Raw genomic sequence first — 20,869 nt, forward strand, 5'->3', positions numbered from 1 at the left:
ACGCCTAGGAGCAGACCTGCAGATGCTGATAGGCGAGGATGTCCCGGAGGACTTTTGTGACCAAGAGAGATGAAGCCCCGCCAGGAAGGAAGGGCTCTGACGCCAGCGAGGAGTCTCCCACCCCTTCCAAGTCGGAGGGTGGGGGTGCCTGGAGGCTGGACTTGGGCTGGCACAGAGCAGCAACCCAAGTGGTGCCGAGGGCTGCTCAGAGGAGCACGGAGCCCGCAGAGGCCGTGGACGCAGCTCCCCTTCCCTTCGCTGGCCAAGCCTCCACACGTTTTTGAAAAAGGCTGATTCGTAGCCGGCACCGCGGCTCACTAGACTAATCCTCTGCCTTGCGGCGCCGGCACCCCGGGTTCTAGTCCCGGTCGGGGCGCCGGATTCTGTCCCGGTTGCCCCTCTTCCAGTCTAGCTCTCTGCTGGGGCCAGGGAGTGCAGCGGAGGATGGCCCAAGTGCTTGGGCCCTGCACCCCATGGGAGACCAGGAGAAGCACCTGGCTCCTGGCTTCGGATCAGCACGGTGTGCCGGCCACAGCGCGCCAGCCGTGGCAGCCATTGGAGGGTGAACCAACGGCAAAAGGAAGACCTTTCTCTCTGTCTCTCACTCTCACTGTCCACTCTGCCTGTCAAAAAAAAAAAAAAAAAAAAGGCTGATTCGTGTTCTAGACTCGCTGGGTTCAGCAGCTGTCGAGGTCCCCCTCTGAGGACGCTGGGGAATCCGGCTGCCTCCTTCCCTGGTCTCCAGCCTCCCCCCAAGTTGCCTCCCTACTGCGACAGACAAAGACAATAGACTCTCTTTCCTAAAGTCCTTGGAACGGTTTCCAAGTTCAGTGTCACCTGGGCTGATGAGGTGGGGCTGCCCTGGAGCTGGGAGGCCACACCAGTTGCTGCAGCTTACACAGTGAGTGGGGGTGGATCTGAATCCAGAACCCAGGAGTCCGGGCACCAGCTTGCTGCCTTTATGATTTTTTGACCACAAGCCATAGCCTGAAATACACTTTACATCTTGGCCAACATACACACACGCACGCACATGCACACACACACACGCACACACGCACACATGCACGCATATGTACAGAGAAACAAACTTCCCCAAAGCAGGACTCACCCCACTTCTCGCCAGGCAGGCTGATATTTTCTACTCCGTCTTGCTCTTTAAAACGCCAGCCACAAGATACTAAATAGATTTCCTCACTCGCCAACAAATCAGTTTGGCAGCAGCCAGAGTCCCCCGCCTTTGCTGGCTCAGGAACGCGGCGGCAGCAGCGCCGTCTGCAGCCAGGTGAGGAGCAGCAGCGCCTGGGGCCAGGACAGAGAAAGCCGCCCTCCGCCCCGGAGCGGGCGGGGACCCTGGGACGCGTCTCTCTGCCGCTGCCCACCCCAGCAGGGCTCTGCCCGCCAAGCCTCAGCTCCGCAGAGCCAGGGCCACCCCGCGGCCGGGACCCCAGCCGGCGGCGCCCCTTCCGGTGACTTCCCGGCACACCGAAGCTCCCAGCTCCGTCTAGAAAATCCCCAGCTGGAGGCTGCCCGCTCCTGCGCTGAGGCAGAATCATGTGAACTCCAATCTGGTGTCGGGCTGGGCGGTTGCCGAGGAACCACTCGCCAGCGAGAGGGCGAGGGCGGCGGAACGGCTGCATCCTCGCCGTCCACACCCGCCCCCAGGGCCCGTGAGCACCCTTGCTGGCAGTATTACAGGCAGAACCCGGGGCGGGCGCCCTGGGGGCTGGGGCTGGGGGCACTAATTCTATCCACCAAGCTACCTGTGAGCACCTAGGGGCTACCAGGAGTGACTGGATGCTGAGCCTTGCCCGAGGGCCCATCACGGGAGCGTCCCAGATCTAGGGCCCGAGAAGTGGGAGGTGCCCTGGTCGCTACCGCAGTGTGGCCACGGAACAGCAGGACAGCAGGCGAGCTCGGGGCAGCTCGCTGTCTCCCCTCCCACTCCCAGGCTGTTACCCCCCAACCCCTGGCAACCCCTGTCCAGGTCAGCAGGTAGGACCTGGTCAGTGTGTTGGACAACACCTCCGGAGCCACCAAAGCCTCACTCCCAGGGCCCCACCCCCGGCTGCAGGTGAGGGGCCAGCACCAAGGCTCTCCCAAGCTCCCTGCAGGATTCTAAAGGGCAGCCCTCGTGGGAACCCGCCGACGTGAAGGCAGGGGCTCCCGCACTGCAGGTCAGCACAGCGAGGGTGACCGCGCCCAGGCTCTGGGCAGAAATAAGAGAAGCATCAAGGTTCTAAGTGTGGGGGCCCAGCGCGGGGACTGGCACAGGAGCACTTAACTAAACTCCCTCCTGTGTGCACGCCCCACACACGGGAGCAGGTGAGGACGCCTCACCCAGCACGCACTCTACAGATGGAGACTCGGGCCTCAGGGGGCCAGGGCTCTTGACCAGGGCCTGGCGGCTAAGTGATGAGAGAGCCGTGATGGGAACCTACTGCGGGCTTCAGGCACAGCTCTTTCGGCTTAACTACCATCCTCACCGTCATCACCTTGGAGGCTGATTACAGGTTAGACATGTGGCCAGAGCCAGGAAGCCAGTCCACGCTTTGCCTGGGGGCCACTGGGGCCGGGACTTCCTGCTCCATTAAGTGATCCGGGGGACCTGTGCCCTCCAGGGAGGGAATCGCCATTGTCCGGTTGGGGGACGGCATTGCAGGAGCCCCCGGAGAAGCCCCCTTCCATGGGGCCTGGGTGCTGAATGCAAATGCTGCCCCCAGTGGTCCTTTCCAGTCTGCCCCGAGCCGCTCCTTGCAGACCGTAGGCTACAAGAGGAAGGCTGCAGCTCGCTGCCCTGCGGCTGTTTCCAAGCTCCAGATGTAGGAGTAGCTTTCCAGGAAGTCCCAGGGAGGGACTGGGGGCAAGGAGTCTGGGATCCTGCCTGGCTGTCCCCAGGCACACCCACAAAAAGGTCCCCTCCTGGCGTGGCCCAGCCTGACAGGACACACACACACACACACGCAGGCCATCTATACCTGCAGGAACCACTGGCAGGCCCCTGTCCCCTCCCCGCCCAACACCCATCTGCCCAGCCCCCAGGCGGCAGTGGGCACCATCCCTCACCTGGAGTGGGAGCCACCTGCTGCCAGGGCAGCAACCTCGCCTGCCCCCCGCCCTGGCTGGTGGGACACAGATGGAGGGGGAAGCTTTCAGAACCCATGGCCCTGGGAAATCCCACCGGGAAGGAGACAAAGCCCCGGGCCCAGGCAGCAGCGGTTCTAGGATTTCATTTTCAACCTAACACAGGAAGGGAGGACCAGACATGGCAGTGACACGGAGCAGTGGCCTCAGGGTCCTAGCGGCCTCATCGCTGCCAGCCCTCCCGGAGCCTCCAAAGGAGACCTCCCACCGAGGGACAGTGGTGAGCCTGGCACGGAACTGCAGGCCCCGCCCCTCCCTCTCGGGCTTCTGCCCTTGAGCCAGAAGTGGCACTGACCGCAGTGGGGACTGGGTGGACGGCGGGGACGCCCGAGCCCAGGCAGAGCCGCCTCGGCCAGGACAGAACGAGGGGCTGAGGTTAAGCTTGGAGGCTCCGGGCCTGAGGGTGAGGTTTGCTCAGTGCTGCGACCTTGGGAATCACACACCCAGCGGACTTCTGTGAGAATTAAAGGGATGAAGCCCACAGACACCCGGCACTTAGTTGTTCCCGACATGCTGTACTCCCCCCCCCCAGATTTATTTATTTGAAATGCAGAGTGTTAAGAGGGAGGGAGGGAGGGGAGAGAGAGAGAAAGAGATCTTCTATCCATGGATTCACTCCCCAGCAGCAGCCTGGGCTGGGCTGAGCCAGGCCAAAACCAGGAGCCAGGAACTCCACTGGGGTCTCCCATGTGGGTGGCAGGGGCCTAAGCACTTGGGCTTTTCTCTGCTGCCTTCCCAGGTGCATTAACAGGGAGCTGGGTGAGAAGCAGAGCAGCCGGAACTTGAACCTGTGCTCTGACACGGCATGTGGGCGTCCATCTCAATAAGTGGCTTCACCCACTGGGCCACCATGCCGGCCGCACCCCTGGGTTTTAACAAGGAGCAAGTGTGACGCGTGGGAATGTGTATGTCTGCGCGTGGGTGTTTATCTTCCCCTTAGCCAGCTGCATATGAAGGAGGTGCACCGTCTGCTTTGTCCTCTGCACGCCCGACCCATGGCGATCACTGACCCTGAGGTGCTTTGTTCCCTGCAGGCTGCCTGAAAGGCCAGTGTGCCCGAAGTCGAAGTTCGGAGCTAATGGACTTGGTGCTGACGGGTGCAGGAGGAGGCAGCAGGGTGAGCGGTGGTTTCACAGCAAGGGCACAGCTGCTGGTGCCGTGTGAGAACGCACTGCCACGGAAGCCTGGTGCTGGCGCGGAGGCTGCCAGCCCGAGCGCTTGCGGTCTGAGCAGCTCGGTGTTGCTCCTTCCTGCTCGGGGCTCCGCAGCCCAGACCACAGGCCTTCAGGTTGTCATGGCAACCCAGGCCTGCAGCCCCCACGGGCCTCCTGCCTCCCCACCCCGAGTGCTCCCATCCATCAATTAATAACCTAATAATATCTGGCAACAGACACTGCAAAGCCCCAGACAGCAGCCCTCATGAAAAACAGACAGACTTTCCCGGGGGCTGGGGAGCCGCCAGCACGCTCCTTACCCTCGAGCCCGGCTACCTGCGGAAGTCTACCCTCCTGCCTCTGAATCACTCTCTCCCGGGCTTCTCCCTCCTGTTTGAAAGGCAGGGCTGGCGGAGCTGGGGACTGCAGCCTCACAGGGCCCCGGGACACAGAGAGAAGGCACCGAGCAGAACGCCCTGCACGGGGCTCAGAGGCCCTGATTTGACTGGAGCCCTCGCTGTGGACGTCCGTGTCCCGGCTGATCCTCTCCCGCGAGAAACCCTTCATCCCTTGCAAAAGGCGAATCAACTCAGCACTATGGCACCAGAGGGGCGAGAATGGAAAAGCAAGGGAGAGGCCTTTCCAGTCTGGGAGGTCCATGACACTGGCAAATGGATGGACGCGCTGGTCACCCACAGGGGGCATCTAAGTCCCTGCCCCTTGGACCTAGGTGGGCTCTGTCACTCCATGACCAACAGAAGATAGGAGAGGCAACTGTCAATTTCTGAGTCCGGGGCTGAACAAGACTGGCAGCTCCTACTTCCTGTCTTCTGAAACCCAACTGCCATGCTGGGAGGAAGCCAAGCAGCCTCATGGAGAGGCCCAGGTTGCAAGAAACCAAGGCCCTGGCCACCTGCTGACAGCAGGGATCAATCCGCCTGCCCTGCAAGTGGGTGATCGTGGAAGAGGGCAGCTGACGTCACCAAGAGCAGAGGTAAGTCACCCCCGCCACGCCCTGCCCAAACCAGATTTGTGATAAAAGAAGTGTCACCTGAAGCTAGTAATATTGAGTGTCTTCTGTGGTTTGCAGTGTAGCAATAGATAAGTGGCACATTAAGTATTGTTCCCCCCACATCACTTTAGGGCCTATTATGTCTTTTTTTTAAAGATTTATTTATTTATTTGAAAGTCAGAGTTATACAGAGAGAGGAGAGGGGGAGAGAGAGAGAGAGAGAGATGTCTTCCATCTGATGGTTCACTCCCCAATTGGCTGCAACGATCGGAACTGTGCCAATCCTAAGCCAGGAGCTTCTTCCCGGTCTCCCATGTGGGTGCAGGGGCCAAAGGACTTGAGCCATCTTCTACTGCTTTCCCAGGCCATAGCAGAGAGCTGGATCAGCATCCCATATGAGCGCCGGTTCGAGTCCCGGCTTCTCCACTTCTGATCCAGCTCCCTGCTAATGACCTGGGAAAAGCAACAGAAGATGGCCCAAGTGCTTGGGCCCCTGCACCCACATGGGAGATCCGGATGAGGCTCCTGGCTTCCACCTGGCTCAGCGCTGGCTGTTGCAGCTATCTGGGGAATGGACCAATGGACTGAAGATATCTCTCTCTCTCTCTCTCTGTGACTCTGACTTTTGAATAAATAAATACATATTTAAAAAAAAAAAAACTAAAACAGGGGTTCTGATGCTAATGCCCGTTCTGACTCCTCCGCCACCGTCTTCATCCTCCCTGCTCGCCCCTTCCAGAACCCTCAGGCAGCCGCCCCCACCCTCACCCCTGCACTGTCACCCTGAACCTGTTTCCTCCCTCCCTTTTCTGCTAGGCAGCTTTCCTCTCTCCAGGGCGTGGGAGTCGCTGAGCCCTCAGAGCTGACACTTAAGGCCGTGCAAGGCTCTGGCGTGAGCAGCCCCCTTGCGTGGTATCACGGCCCTCGGTGGAAGTCAGCGCTGCTGTTGTGCCCATTTCGCAGAGGGAGACATTGAGGCTTGAAAACAGATTTGCCAGAGGTGAGAGACCCCTGGTTCGGGAGCTGAAAATCCTCCAGGCCAGCCGTTCTGTGGCCCCTGCGCTACCCTCTGCTGCCGCTGCTGACCCGGGGACAGGGGAATGAAGGAACCCAACACCATTTGCAGCACCCTCTCCCACACCGCCTTCCTCCCTCAGCGGCTCTCAGAGCCGGCGTGGCGCGGCCCCTGCCCAGCACGCCTGGAGCCCCCAAGCCCCCGCGCGCCAGCCCTCTCACGTGGGCCATCTGGTGGCCACAGTGGGCGGGCGGCGTGCCCTGCAGCGACCACCGCGAGGCCACTCTCCCCTCCCCGGGCGGCGAAGGGTTAAGGGTCCCACCTTGTTGGAGGGTCCTAATTACCAGGTGGCCACCCAGCGGCCGCGGACGCCCCACCCAAGGGAGGCATGGCAGCGGGCACACACCCCGCCCGGCCCGGCCCCGGCCCGCCCCGCGCGTCACGCGGGTGCAGAGCTCCGGACCCCCGCCAGGCCCTGCTCGCGGTTTCACGGGCCTGGCGAAGGGGCTTCTCGGGGACCCCTACCTGCGCGGCACGGTCGGTCGGGGCCCGCCAGGGGCCCGCGCCGCCTCCTGCTGGAGACGCAGCCGGCGGTCCCGTCCTCTCGCGAAGCCGCGTCCCCACCAGCCCCGGCCGGCCGGGCACACCCGGACCTGCCGGCCCACGCCCGGCCCCTCATTCCGACCGACCGCAGACCACAGGCGCCTGCCCGGAGAGCTCGCGCCCTGCACACCTGCCCCGGAGGTACTGCAGCCCCTCCCCCGCCGCCGTGCAGCCGAGCGCGCGCTCGCTCGGGAGCGCTGTGGCGCTCGAGCCGGCCTCGCTGCGGGAGGACTGGGCTCCCTCTCGGCCACGCGGGCTCCCGGGAGCGCCGGCCGTCCGCAGCCGCTCCCCAGCACCGCCTGCTCACTGCTGCTCCGGTCCCTCTCCACCGGCCCCGACCTCAGCCCGGAGCCAGCGCAGCCTGCCTGCGCCGGCACTCCGCTGGCCGCGGCTGTGTCCCTGTCCCTGCGCTCCCCGGAGCCTGAGCACCTCCACGGAGGACCTCCTACTGGGCCTGTTGAGAGGGCCCCCTGCCCTCTGCCCCCCAAGCTGCAACCACAGTTGCAGCCTGCATTCATTAGGCGCTTCCTGCATGCACTTAAATCCGTTAACTCCCTGATCCTGTCCCCATTTGGCATACGGGGGAATGAGGCACAGAGAGGTCAAGCGACTTGCCCGAGGTCGCAGAGGCCGGTGGGCCAGAGCCCTCACCCCAACCTGTGGGTCGCCTCACTCCGCCGGCCCTTGGCATCTTCTGCACCTGCACTCTGCGGCTCCTACGTCCCTCGCTACTCCAAAGACCTCCTGTCCCACTCTGCCCCAGTCCCAACACCCAAAAGTCACCTCCCCTAGGAGCCTTCTTGGTCGCCCAGGCAATGTGTGCAGAGCCCCCTCTGTGCCCACGTGGCCGCCTTCCCAGCATCCTCTGCACTCCCTCTGGGGTTGCTGGCACGCGGTGCCTCGTCCGCATGCCCCTTGCCTGCAGCCCAGGGCCCAGCTCAGTGCAAGGAGCCCCTGTTCCTGTTAGTGAAGTCTCAGGACAGATGGCTGGGGTTAGGGACGGAGGAAGCCTGGGGACACCAGCCACCTCACCTCTGCTTCCCGCTGGGCACCGAGAGGCTCCAGTGAGAGGGCAGAAGGTACCTTGGCAGGGGGAGGAAGGAGGGCCAGGGGGCAGGGGCCGCCTCCCAGCAGGCACTTTCAGAGTGCAAATCAGCCTGCTCGCTGGGCCGTGCTTTGAAATCTCTCTGTCTTGCAAATCTTCACAGATGGGGTTTTCTGGGTGGACTATTCATGCCGTAAAATGTACATCTGTTTTTTCAAAAATTACCAAAATGAATGCACCTGTTAGGGGTTGGGCTTGGAAAGCCAGAGCGTCTGGGTTTGAATCCCAGCTCCGCGTCCTCTGGGGGGGCTTGGCCTGGACAAGTCTCTTCATCTCTGCTCCTTTCCTGTCTGTGAAATGGGGTTGCTACTGGGAGGGGGCTAAGATGATTCCGTGGGTCAAGTCTAGCCCCTAGCTCAACACCCAGCACCCAGCGCATCCTAGGGCTCAGTTCAAGTTACTGTTGTTATTGTTGTTACTGTTGTCGTTGTTATTGTCTGCATGCTTGTTTTCTCCTTGGGGCTCTTGCGGGATGTCTCCGATCCCTTTATTCACTGCGTGTCACAGATGAGGAGGCTGACGTCCCATCAGTTGCCTGGAGCCAGGACCTGGATGAGTTCTGACTCTGAAGCTGCTGGCTCAGGCGCTGCATAGCTGTTGGGATGCCTGCATCCTATATCAGAGGGCCTGGGTTCGAGTCCTGGCTCTGCTTCATTCCAGCTTCCTGCCAGTGCAGACCCTGGGCGGCAGCAGTGATGGCACAAGTAGTTGGGTCTCTGCCCTCCACCTGGGAGACCCAGACGGAGATCTGAGTCTCTGGTTTCATCCTGGCACCACCCCAGCCACGGTGGGCTTTGGGGGAGCAAACCAGTGGGATGGGAACTCTCTCTCTGCATCTCAAAGAAATAGCAATTTAGAAATATTAATGAAGTTACTACCTCCCCCCACCTCCTTCCAGGAGAGCAGAGGGTGTGTGAAAGCCACGCTCAGCTGCCGGCCGGGGATTCTCAAACCTGCGAGTACAGATGACACGCAGCAAGCTTGTGACCGAGCGCGTCGCGCCAGGGCTACCACGCAGCACGGGTCCAGGGGGCCACACCCGCTGCGGCCTGTCACTTGGTGGTCTTGAAGTTGGCACAGTGTGGCAATACTGGGTGGCCCGGGCTCCCCACTTCTCTTCTGTCCCACGGTCTCTGTTTACAGACGACTTTCATGATGTAAACACTCCGGAAACAAGCTTCCCTCCCCTTTAAAATTTTTATTTATTTGAAAGTAGAGAGAGAGAGGGAGAGAGAGAGAAGGGTATCTGCTGTCCACTGGTCCACTGTCCAGAAGCTGTGAGGGCCAGGGCTGGGTCAAGTCGAAGCCAGGAGCCAGGAGCCAGGAACGCCGTCTGTGTCTCCCCTGTGTGTGGCCGAACCCAGCTGTCTGAGCGTCACCTGCTGCCTCCCAGGGCGTGTGTGGGCAGGAAGCTGGAATCAGGAGTGGAGCCAGGACTTGAACCAAGGTCCTCTGACCTGGGGATGTGGGTGGCCCAAGCAGCCTCTTAACCATGGAGCCAAACGGCTACCCAGTCCCCTTTGGGTTGACACATTTTAGACGGAACACTCTGGGTCCTGGTCCAGGTGCTTACAGATCCGGAGCTGGCCGGTGCAACCTAGGTTTCACCTTTTGGGCCCTGCTCGCCCTAAGAAAATGGAAAAGCAAAAGAACTCGGGGGCCTCGCTGCATCCCTTGCCATCTGGTTGGTGGCAGGGCAGTGGTTTATTGTGTAAACCGATCCCAGCCTCTGAACAATTTTGGACCCAAATCAACCTCCGAGACAACAAATAACTCGCTAAGTGACACGAAGCCTGCCTGTCTTCCAGAACCTTCCAGGGCCTGGAGAATGGCAGGCTGTGGTGCGTGCTCCCGGAATGCTGCTTTGCAACGTGGCACTAACAACCATCCTTCCCCATAGAAACTGCCTCGCACTTGGCCTGGGCTCCCGAGACGTGGCCACGGGGAGTGGGCGTCGATCAAGTGGCCTGGGCACCCACTTCCACATCTCCGGTCTCCTGCAGGCTGTCTGACTCTTGTCTGAAGGCAGGCTTCACGCTGAGCCTGGGGACAGCTTGTCCACTGCATTCTCTGGTGTCACACCCAAGATGGCACAGTGCCCGTGTCCGAAAAAATGGCAGCCGAAGGCAGGCACCAAGGTGGCTCGTGCCCCAGGCCCGAGCTCTGCTGCCTGCTTTGGCTTTGCCCACCCTGACCCCACCCCCACGCCACCTCCTGCTCTGAGGATTGCGTCACAGGCTCCCTGCCCTCTGATTGGCTGGCAATCAGAGGCTTGGTGGACAGGGCGGATCAGGGGTGTTTGCCGTCTGCAGGGTGCCTGCCTCCCGGTGCCGAGGGAGCTCTCACTCCCCTCAGAGCGCCTGTCTTGCATTTCACTTCTCTCCCTTGCTCCAGCCCTAAGGAGAACGCCAGCTCCCCAGACACACCGGTCCCAGGGGCTGCCTGCTGCACCATCCCTGCCTCTGTCCACACGTTTGCACTAAATTCCCCTTAATTATCCCCACTGGAAGATGCCGTTGGCTCCCCGCTGGGCCTGGCACGGAGACCTGTGCGGCGGATGTGGCTTCCCTGCAGTGCAGAGTCATGGAAGAACGTGTGTGAGCGGAACACTGCACACAGAGGACCTGCCTCTGAAAAGCACCGTCCGTCCAGTTCTCTCTTCCGGGCAGCACAGCCGCGTGCTCCTCCTTCCTCCCTGGGCTCCAGCACCGGTGCGCATCTGTCCCTGCCCGTCCCAAGCCTCCCCTTGTGCCTGCCCCGACCCGTGCATCCCACCCCTGTGGGCTCCCTCGGGCAGAGCGCCCCGCTGCTCCCGCAGGTGCACAGCCGCTCCCTTCTGAGCAATGCCTGTGGCTGCTGAGTCAAGCCCCTCCCAGGATGGTCTCAGGCAGCGAGAAGTTGGCTTTTCTGAGAACGACCGCTGCTGGCTCCAGCCTGAGGTGACGAACACCACAAAACTGCTTCTGCTCCCACTCAGATAATCCGAGGGCTCTCAGGCAGTCGGTGACTAGTGGGGGCCCTGAAGGCAGGAGACTGGAACCCCGGTGGGAAGTCGGCTCGAGGCCTGAGGAAGTGAGAGCACACACACACCTGGAGGACGAGGGGACACTGCCACTCTCCTGGCTGCACTCGCCTCCAGAAGGAAGCCTTCAGGCTGGGCTTGCTCCGGCTGATGCAGCTGGGGAAAGCGGGGCATGGAGAGGACCTCAGCGTCTGAACACCATGATTCATTCCTACATCTGTCGCTTTCTGGCCTTGAGAGCTCTGCAAAGTTCAGCAGCCTCCTTGGGCCCCAGTTTCTTCTTTTTTAAAAAAAGATTTATTTATTTGAGGGGCCAGCGCCACAGTGTACTGGGTTAATCCTCGGCCTGCAGAGCCGGCATCCCATATGGGCGCCAGTTCTAGTCCTGGCTGTTCCTCTTCCAGTCCAGCTCTCTGCTGTGGCCTGGCAAAGTGGTGGAAGATGGCCCAAGTGCTTGGACCCTGCACCTGTGTTGGAGACCGGGAGGAGGCACCTGGCTCCTGGCTTCGGATCAGCCCAGCTCTGGCTGTCGTGGCCATTTGGGGAGTGAACCAATGAAAGGAAGACCTTTCTCTCTGTCTCCCTCTCTCACTGTCTGTAATTCTACCTGAAAAATAAACAAATAAAAATCTTTTAAAAAAAGATTTATTTATTTGAAAGTCAGAGTTACACAGAGAGAGGAGAGGCAGAGAGAGAGAGAGAGAGAGAGGTCCTCCACCCGCTGGTTCACTCCCCAATTGGCCGTGACAGCTGGGGCTGCGCCGATCCAAAGCCAGGAGCCCAGAGCTTCTTCCAGGTCTCCCATGCTTCTGGGTTCCCACACAGGTGCAGGGGTCCAAGGACTTGGGCCATCTTCTACTGCTTTCCTAGGCCATGGCAGAGAGCTGGATTGGAAGTGGAGCAGCCAGTACTTGAACTCACGCCCATATGGGATGCCTGCACTGCAGGCGGTGGCTTTACCGACTATGCCACAGCACCGCCCCCCCCCCTTCTTTAAAATGGGGTTGATGGGGTGGGCATTTGATCTAGTAGTTAGGATGCTGTTAGGATGGCCGCATCCCATCCCGGAGTGCCTGAATTCAAGTCCTGGCTCAGTTCCAATCCCAGCTTCCTGTCATTGCTATACCCTTGGAGGCAGCAGACAATGGCCCAGGTGGTTGGGTCCCTGCCACCTACATAGCAGCCTGGCTTGAATTCCAGCCATTGCAGGCGTTTGGAGAATGAACAGGGGGTAAGAGCTGTTTGCCTGCCTGCCTCTCAAATAAATTAATTTTAAATGTGTTTAATAATGATGACTGGTATAAGAATCACATGTAAAGGTGGTTGCACGAAGTCTGGTTGACATGGAAACCAGGGGCCCAGGCTGACAGGTGGAAGAAGCGCAAGACCTGCAGGTGCGATGATTTGACGATAGGGCTTTGGAACTCCTGCAGATCGCTAACTCCCAGTCAGGGGTTGACGTACCAGGAGGGTGGAGACTTGATTCAATTGTGATGTCTAGGAGGTGAGCCTAGTGAGAGGGCCTTAGGTTATTGGGGGCGTGTCCTGAGAGGTAGTGCTTGTGAGAGGATTGATTATAAAAGCCTGAGCCAGGCCCAGCAGCCCGCTCTGCTTCCGGGGTGTCTCCGCCATCTTTTCTCTGCATGTATCCCACTCTGCACTGTCCTCACTGGACACCAGACTGGTGAGGCCGGCCGGCCAGCCTTGGACTGTGAACCTCCAAAACAGTGAGCCCAAACACACCTTCCCTCCTCGGTACGTTCTCCCAGGTGTTTGTGTAGGTGTGAAGAGCTAAGACAGAGGGGGCCAAGGAGTGGCAGCTCCACTGCCACTAAGAATGTAGACAGCTTTGGAACTGTTACCGGGGGGTGGGTGCTGGAAGTCTGGAGAAGCAGGCTGGGGGAGCCTTGAATGCTACAAGCAGAGCGCTGTCGGGGATTCTAACGCCTGAATCAGAATACCCCCATGTCGATAGAAACGTGGATGGTGACGGCGATGGCGGTAGGTTGGCTGCAGCATAAAACCCGGCTGTGTTGTATCCCACGCTTTGTGGGTCTCTGAGCTCAGATCTGGAGGACTGGTTTGGTTGCAAAGCTGCAGCGTGTTCAGGCTGCGGCGTGGGCGGGCGTGGGCGTTCCAGGCCACTGGGTGTCAGTTTCACAGTGAGAATCAGAAGCCAAAGCCAGCAGAGCAGGAAGATTTGGGAAATTCACAGCCTGGCCAGGGGAGGAGCAAAGAAAAAGGCTTTGGGGGCTGGGAGTGCATGGTGGAGAGACTGCTTGCTAAGGAGAGTAGTAGCCCAGGTCAGAGGGAGTCAGGTGTTAACAATGGGAGAAGCACCGAAGGCGTTTCAGAGCCCTGGGCGCCTGGAGGCTCAGGTGCAGCTCCCGCCAATGGTAGCCCTTGGAGTCCAGGTGATGCTTCTTTTGCAGGTATGAAGAATGCAAGAGTTAAGGAGTCGTGGCGGCTTCCAGGGATTTTCAAAGGCCAGGCAGAGCTGTGCAACAGGGCCAGGGCTGCCCGAACCCTTGGGAGCTCACCCAGCTGCCACCGTGTGCCCAACACGGGGCTTTAGGATTCGGTGCTTGCGCTGCTGAGTGTGGGTCTTGCTTTCATGGGTTTAAGCCTTTCTGTCCTTGAACTTGATCCTTCCCCTGCGTGTGTTCCACTATCCACTGCTCTCATCAGACAGCAGCCCCACGGGGCCACCCAGCCTTGGACCGTGAGCTGAAATAGCCTTTCCCTCCGCCTGCGCCGGGTATTGAGTTGGCGTGGTGAAGCGCTGACTCTGCTGACCGCAGTGGGTGGGCCGGGCTGGGGCTACTGCACCACCCCTGCTCATGGAGACTGCGCCGTCCACTTACTGGCCAGGTGACCCTGGGCAGGTTCCCTTATCCGCAAAAACGGGGCTAACCCCAACCCCTCACACGGCCGTTGTACTGAACAAGTTAATGAGTCTAGAGGTCTTCCATCCGCACCTGCCCCTCTCAGTGCTCCGTAAATGTCGCGCCGCCCTTCGCCCCTCGAGCCGCCATGGCGAGGGTCTGTGTGTCCCGCTCTGGTGACAGTGTTGGCTTCGTTTGATTGACAAGGTTTGCCTCCCTCGGGGCTCCTGTGCAGCTGGGGAGGGCAGGGATGCAGGGCAGAGCGTGCGCCCACAGGGTCCTTTCTGGACCTAACTGCTGAGAGCGCTCAAAGCGACCACGGAGGCTCCCCTCCCACCTTCCTGCAGAGCGGCCTGGGGGCCCGGGACGTGCATGGCACTAGGGTGGCGGCAAGGGGCTGAAAGAAATGAGGCCAGGCCGAGAATCCGTAACCCAGACAGGGAGCCTCACCTAGAAAACTCTGAAAATGCTCCACCGAGCGTCGATGGTGGCAGGGAAGCAGCCCGGCCCGCAGGTCGGGAAGGCGCCCTCCGGAGCCAGGCTGCTGGGTTCAGCCCCAGCTCCGCTGCGGGCCACGCTCACCGACCTCGCCGTTCCTCCTGTGGAAGGGGAAAGGATGAGGACGGCCTCCCGCAGGAGGGTGTGTGCAGGGGCTTGGCACAGCTCCTGGCCCACAGTGAGTGCTCGGTCACCCTCGGCTATTGCCAGGAGCCTGGCAGCCAGCGTGGCGTCTGACGGCCAGGGGCAGCCAGAGACGGCAGCAGAGGGGCCTCCGGAGATGCCCAGGCCCTAACCTCTGCCATCACTGTCATCTGCCATGCAAAGACCGTGTGTGTGTGCGTGTGTGTGTGTGTGTGTGCGCATGTGTGATTACATCAGGGGCTACGAGCTTATCCAAGCAGGCAGTGTAAGCGCCAGAGGGAAAGGGGGAGGTGGTGGTGGGGACTCCACAGAGAAGTAGATGCACCTGCCACAGGGGGCTTTGAGGACGGGTGGGGGCCGTGAGCCAAGGAATGTGGGTGGCGACCAGGAAGTGCAAAAGGCCACGGAACAGAGTGTCCGCAGAGGACACCCGCGTGGCCAGTGCTGCAATTTCAGCCCCAAGAGACCCGTTTCAGACCTCCAGAATTCCAAGGGCGGGAACTGGCGCTGTTGCGTGCAACGGGAAACTAACAGGCGCTTCCAGGAAGGATGGGCCAAGGGAAGCCGGCTTGCAGCCTCCCCCCGCAGTCCCTGTGCCCTGCGGAAACTGGAACGCGCAGGCCAGGGGACTGAGTGTGCCCTGGGCCCGGCCAGAGGGAACAGCGTGACTCTGTTGATTAACAGCCCTGCTGCGCCTTGAAGGATGCAGCGTGTGGCGTCTGGGTGAGCAAGGGAGGGGCAGAGAGCAACAGAGAAAAAGCAGTACTGGAAGCAGGCCGGGACGGAAGTCAAGGAGACTGGCGGAGTTAGTCACTCACTGTGCGATCATGTGTTCACTCAACACGTGTGTGTGTGCGTGTGCGTGCGTGCGTGCTGGAGGGGCCGTGAAACCTGCTAGTGAGGCGAGCATGACCTCAAGGTTGTCCTTAGGAAACTTAGACTCTGGAGGGGAAGAGAGAGTGCTTTTTCAATAAAACCTGCCAAGGGTTAAAGCCAGGGACGTACAACTTGTTAAGAGGACACATCAAGGTAGGCTTCCTGGAGGAAGTGGCCCATCGGCTGATATTCACAGGATAAAACAGGGTTTGCTGGCTATCAGTCCAGGCCCTGTGTGGGGGCCTGCATTCAGCAGGTGCTGTTTGAAGCTCAGTGATAAATCTTGCTATTCCCAGTTCACGTCTGTCTTAATTCATCTTATTACACTACGGAGGAAGCCTCAGGTGGGGGTAGGATATCTTTATATATATATATATATTTTTTTTTATTTATTTGAAAGACAGTTACAGAGAGAGGCAGAGACAGAGATAGAGAGAATCTTCCATCCAATGGTTCACTCCCCAGATGGCCACAATGGCTGGAGCTGAGCCGATCTGAAGCCAGGAGCCAGGAGCTTCTTCCAGGTCTCCCATGTGGATGTAGGGGCCCAAGCACTTGGGCCATCCTCTACTGCTTTCCCAGGCCATAGCAGAGAGCTGGATTGGAAGAGTAGCAGCCGGGACTAGAACCGGCACCCTTATGGGATGCCGGCGCTTCAGGCCTGGGCTTTAACCCACTGTACCATAGCGCCGGCCCCAAGAGGGTAGGATGTCCTTAACACCCCTCTTGGGACTGGTGATGTGGTACAGCGCGTTAAGCTGCCATTTCTAACTCTGGCATCCCACACTGGGGCGCTGGTTTGAGTCCAGGCTGTTGGGCTTCCCATCTACTTCCCTGCTAATGCACCTGGGAAGGCAGCAGAAGGGGGCCCAAACTCTTGGGCCCCTGCCACCCACATGGGGGACCCAGATGGAGTTCCTGGCTCCTGGCTCCAGCCTCGGCCGGGTCCTGGCTGCTGCAGTCATTTTGGGGGTGAACCAGCAGATGGAAGCTCTCCCTGGTGCTCTGCCTTTCAAACAAATACTCTTTCAAAAAGAAAACCCCCTTCCGGTTCCTGCCAGCCGCCAGCATGTCGCACAGCACCAGGTGTCGGCTAAAACTCAGGAGCACCCCGGGCTCCCCTCGCTCCGTCCGTCTGCTCAGTGTGCTTCCGCCGGTGGCACGGGGGGGTCATCCCGAATTTCCACGTCTAGGGGAGGGGTGCAATTTCCTTTCTAAAAATAATCCGTTAGATTCTAATACAGAGGCTGGCGCTGTGGCACAGTGGGTTAATCCTCCGCCTGCAGCGCCGGCATCCCCCGTGGGCGCCGGTTCTAGTCCTGGCTGCTCCACTGCCGATCCAGCTCTCTGCTATGGCCTGGGAAAGCAGTGGAGGATGGCCCAGGTCCTTGGGCCCCTGCACCCGTGTGGGAAACCTGGAGGAAGCTCCTGGCTTCAGATTGGCCCAGCTCCGGCCATTGTGGCCCTTTGTTTCTCCCTCACTGTCTGCAGTTCTACCTCTTAAAAAATCTTTAATTTCTAGTAGAACCACGAGTGGGGTTTTACCTCTTGCCCTGGAACTGACCCCTACGTCCCGCTGCATGTGGGGCTTGACTCCTCTTCCGGGATTCCCTCCGTCACCAGCCACCTCCACATCCCAATCCTCACCCCCCAGCAGGCACTGCGAATGCTGGGCAGGGGGTAGGGGTGGGGACAGAGCGAGAGCCGTGGAGAGGCAGTGAGACTGTCTGAGAGCTGGGAGTGGGCTGCTGGCGCCTCTTTCCTGGGTCAGGAGCCCTAACGGGGTCTGCACCCAAGGGGTGCCGACTGCAATGAACGTGATGGGACGTTCGTGAGCAGCATGGGGAGGGGGCACAGCCCGTAAGTTGCTCGGAACGGCCACGTGCCATACGGGAGTTCAAGTCCTAGCTCCTCTGCCTCCCACTAATGCGCATGTTGGCAGACAGCAGTCGCTGGGGCCATGCCACCGACATGCAGACCTGGGTGGAGCTCCTGGCTCCTGGACTGGGCTTTACCCAGCCCTGGCTGTTGTGGGCATTAGGGAAGTGAACCGCAGATGGGAGATCTTTCTTCCTCTGTCCCTCCCTTTATCTTTCAAAGAAAACGAGAATAAATACAAATTTAACAAAACAAACATGAGAAGATGTAGGTTGTAGGCTTCTTTCTGTTCCCTGAATAGAAGGTTCCACAATAATCCCGTTTCCAAAGTGAAATATTCAAAGAAAAACAGCATATATATAATAATATATACACACATTTAAAATATTTAAAATATACACACTTAAAGAAATGGAATGTGAGTGGCTGAGGATTTTAAAACTGATTTAAAATAGAAAACCAGGATTCAATGACAAGACTGGAGGACAGTAGTAGGCAGGGAGGGGCTGTGCTCTGGGGGCTCAAATTACGAAAGCTCAAGATCCCACAGGACTGCAGTCAGGGTGGTCTTCCCGGAAAAGGTGATACCAAATGGAAACCTGCAGGGAGAGCAGGAGGTGTCCTGGGCAGCTTGCTAGTGACGGGTGTGTGTGGTGCTGTGGATACAAGAGGTAGGGCTGATGGCAGGGACTTGGATGTCTCCTTGGCCCAGGCGTGTACTGCTGGCTTCAGGTGCCCCCTTTATTTGATCATTTAGGGCAGGAAAAAGCAGAGCAGAGCCCCCCGGGGTGCCTGGGCCGTCTGGGCAGGACTGAGTTCAACACTCGGCAGAGGCCCAGCCTGAGGAGGTCAGGGATGGACGGGACAGGTAAATGGCATCCACGAGAGAGACCTGGCCCCGGTAGGAGGTCAGCCAGCGTCGGAGGCCCTGCCTCACCCCTCCGCTCCCTGGGCCCGGGCGGGAGCTACCTGGGCAGGAGGCCCTGCCTCACCCCTCCGCTCCCTGGGCCCGGGCGCGATGCCGTGCCCCAGCCTTGTCTAGGACCTCCAACCTGGGTTGGGGTCCTCGACATCCTTCCCACCCCCACGCTCTTCCCTGTGCCTTAGCCGGGGCTGCCCAGGGCCGGTGACATGGAGGGCTTGGAGACCTGACCCCGCTCCCCGGCCCCACAGCAGGACCCCTGGGCCACACCTCTGGGGGCGGTCTGGATGGCTTGAGCGACAGGGTCTCCGTCCCAGCCCCGCTCCTCCTCCACTGCCCCCAAGGCCTTTCTTCCGGACACCGGGTTTTGAATTTTCCGCCTCTCGAGATGCAGGGGGCCGACCTTGCTGAAGGTCAGCCGCCGTCCCCACGCCCCCCAGCCCAGCTGTCTGTCCCCGCACGCACGCATGGCGCCCTGCGCCGTCAGCCCACCCGGCGCGCGCACTCACCTCTCCCAGGCCGCGTGCAGGACGCCGGCTGCGCTCAGCCCGGTCCAGGCCGCACGGGGGCGTGGCAGGCTCCCCGCCACCGGTTCCGCTCGTCCCAGCGCCTTTGGCTGTGGCGGAGGCTCGGGCTCGGCTGCCCACCCAACCAGGGCCGCGAGCGAACCGACAGACCAGACGCTGGGCGGATGCGAGGCGGGGTGGCGGCGGTGGTGGTGGCGGCCAGCCCCTCCCCGCAGTGGCTTGGGGAGGGCGCGGCTTCCAGACCGGCTCATTAGGGCACTTGCCCTCCGCTGGGAGGGCTCCTTCCCTGGGGCCAGGGCTGGCCGAGCCCCTGTGCTCCCTTGCACGTCTGCATTCTCTGTTCGGAGGGGAGATGGAGCGCAGGTGGCTGGGTTTGCCTGGACCAGGTCTCAAGCCGAGAGGAACCACCCTGAACTTAACCTTGGGGAGCTTGGGTATTTGGGATTCCTGCTGTGACACTCCACCCCCTCCAGAGCCCTTTACACACTGAGAGCAGGTGGGCTTCGCTCTGGAGGCTACCCTCCCCCCAACCCCCTACTATTCTGCTCCCTGGAATAGGGCAAGGGGTGGAGAGGGGCGTGGACCTTGTCCATCCTCTGGCACAAGTGACCTCTGTGTGTGTCCTAGGCGGAAAGCCATGGCTCCTTCCTCTCCCTCCCCTCCTCCTGTCATCTCCTCCCTCTTCCCTCCTCCTCCCTCTTCCCTCCTCCCCCCTGTCTCTCTCTCTCCCCCCGTCTCTCTCTCTCCCCCCGTCTCTCTCTCTCCCCCCGTCTCTCTCTCTCCCCCGTCTCTCTCTCTCCCCCGTCTCTCTCTCTCCCCCCTGTCTCTCTCTCTCCCCCCTGTCTCTCTCTCTCCCCCCTGTCTCTCTCTCTCCCCCCTGTCTGTCTCTCTCTCCCCCCTGTCTCTCTCTCCCCCCTGTCTCTCTCTCTCTCCCCCCTGTCTCTCTCTCTCTCCCCCCGTCTCTCTCTCTCCCCCCGCCTCTCTCTCTCCCCCCGTCTCTCTCTCTCTCCCCCCGTCTCTCTCTCTCTCTCCCCCCGTCTCTCTCTCTCCCCCCGTCTCTCTCTCTCCCCCCGTCTCTCTCTCCCCCCGTCTCTCTCTCTCCCCCCGTCTCTCTCTCTCCCCCCGTCTCTCTCTCTCCCCCCTGTCTCTCTCTCTCCCCCCGTCTCTCTCTCTCCCCCCGTCTCTCTCTCTCCCCCCGTCTCTCTCTCTCCCCCCGTCTCTCTCTCCCCCCGTCTCTCTCTCTCTCCCCCCTGTCTCTCTCTCTCTCCCCCCTGTCTCTCTCTCTCTCCCCCCGTCTCTCTCTCTCCCCCCGTCTCTCTCTCTCCCCCCGTCTCTCTCTCTCCCCCCGTCTCTCTCTCTCCCCCGTCTCTCTCTCCCCCCCCGTCTCTCTCTCTCCCCCCGTCTCTCTCTCTCTCTCTCCCCCCGTCTCTCTCTCTCTCTCTCCCCCCGTCTCTCTCTCTCCCTCCCCCCGTCTCTCTCCCTCCTCCCCCCCCCCGTCTCTCTCCCTCCTCCCCCCCTGTCTCTCTCCCTCCTCCTCCCCCCCCCAGTCTCTCCCTCTTTGGCCTATTTGGTTGTGGTGCTCCCAGTGGTGGGCTGGAGCTGGCCTGCACTGGCCCCTGAGAACACGCTGGGGGGATTTCCAGGCATTTTGCAAGCCAGCTGCTAAACACAGGCATCATTAACTTACGGAAACCTACAATTAAATCCCTTCGACTAGAAATAAAGGCAGTTAATTGGGACTGGCGTTGTGGCTCAGCGGATTAAGCTGACGCTTGACACCCGCACTCCATGTCAGTGGGTTCATGTGCCCGGCTGCTCCGCTTCTGATCCAGCCCCCTGCTAATGCACCTGGAACAGCGGTGGAGGGCGGTCCAAGTGCTTGGGCCCCTGCCACCCTCGCGGGAGGCTCGGAAGCAGCTTTGGATGGCCCAGCCCCTGCCATTCTGGTCATTTGGGGAATGAAGCAGCAGATGGAAGATCTTTCCTGTCCCTCCATCACTCTGCCTTTCAAATAAATAAATCTTTTTAAAAATTCGTCTGCTTTGTTCTTGATCTGAGGGTCAGAGAGGAAGATCTTCCATCAG

At 60.2% G+C, this 20,869-nt stretch overlaps 1 protein-coding gene across 3 annotated transcripts in view; it reads right to left on the reverse strand.

Moving 5' to 3' along the window:
* The window catches only part of GPR68 (G protein-coupled receptor 68), a 29,284-nt gene extending 10,383 nt beyond the window's left edge, over positions 1-18,901 (reverse strand). The window contains exon 1 of one of the 3 annotated variants that reach the window (XM_017349478.3): positions 18,768-18,901. The gene's annotated coding sequence lies outside the window, so the exon portion shown is untranslated. Of the gene's footprint in view, positions 1-1,111; positions 1,249-6,850; positions 6,986-18,767 lie in introns of those variants that run through there. The other 2 variants (XM_008272121.4, XM_002719600.5) reach the window with 2 other exon arrangements.
* Between the last annotated feature and the right edge of the window lie 1,968 nt (positions 18,902-20,869).

The sequence above is a fragment of the Oryctolagus cuniculus genome, chromosome 20 (genome assembly GCF_964237555.1).
Source record: "Oryctolagus cuniculus chromosome 20, mOryCun1.1, whole genome shotgun sequence".
NCBI classification, from domain to species: domain Eukaryota; kingdom Metazoa; phylum Chordata; class Mammalia; order Lagomorpha; family Leporidae; genus Oryctolagus; species Oryctolagus cuniculus.